The sequence below is a fragment of the Equus caballus genome, chromosome 13 (assembly GCF_041296265.1).
Source record: "Equus caballus isolate H_3958 breed thoroughbred chromosome 13, TB-T2T, whole genome shotgun sequence".
NCBI lineage: Eukaryota > Metazoa > Chordata > Mammalia > Perissodactyla > Equidae > Equus > Equus caballus.
Window position 1 is genome coordinate 4,923,581 of NC_091696.1, and position 927 is coordinate 4,924,507.

Consider the following 927-nt stretch of genomic DNA (forward strand, 5'->3'; position numbering starts at 1 on the left):
GTGTGTGTGCTCTCTTGGCCTGTCCCGTGCCTGAGGGACTCCCTCTTCCTGCTTCCAACCTTCCTGGGTACGGCCTGCGTTCATCTCCTCTGGCCAGCTCTGGGCAACCTTCCCAAGCAAGTCACAAAATACAAATTATGTACTTTCAGGGACTCCACATCCATGTTAAATGCTGTGATATTTGCATTCAAAACCAACATTGCCGGATATAAAGACAAATGTTAATATTCACGATCATAATTTAAAATTTTATTTTTTCTTTACTTAGAAGAAAAATTTTTATTTTTTCTTTACATTAAATAGCAAACAGGGAACGCTCCAAGTCGAGAGAGGCTGCAAAACAAAGGGAAAAGCTTTATTCTTTAGTACCTTTCACAGCACTTTTTTCCTGCTTTTGAACCGGGGACCTCGCGTTTTCATTTTGCACCGGGCCCGCGCAAATTATGCAGCAGATGCTGCTTGTCAGCTTCATTCCATTAGTAATTTCTTGTGATTTATTTTCTCCTCCTACAGAAATGTTCACTTTTCTACCTAATTTTGCACCCTTTCCCCAGAATAGTAAAATCTTCACAGAAGCCGCGTCCTCCGAGACACCCCCAATATCGACTTTATCTTAAGTGATGACATCACGGATTAATTTTTTATTTTCCTCTTACACGTTGTCTGAAATCCTGAAGATAGAAAGCCTGTAAAGCTCTTAAGATTAGCAAGGAGGAAAAAACTCCCTCACAAAGGAGTGTCATTTCAAAAACTAAAGGAAATCGCTGGCACCCGAGGGGAAGCCGGAAACCCGGCAAAGGGATGTTGGCGAGAAGTCCGGGTCCTCCGCAGGCAGCCCCGCAGCCTGCGCTCTGGGCCCAGTCTGCCCTCGAGCGCGGCCCCTTTAAGGGGCGGGCCCGGGGGCGGGGCCAGGCGGCGGCCCGCTCT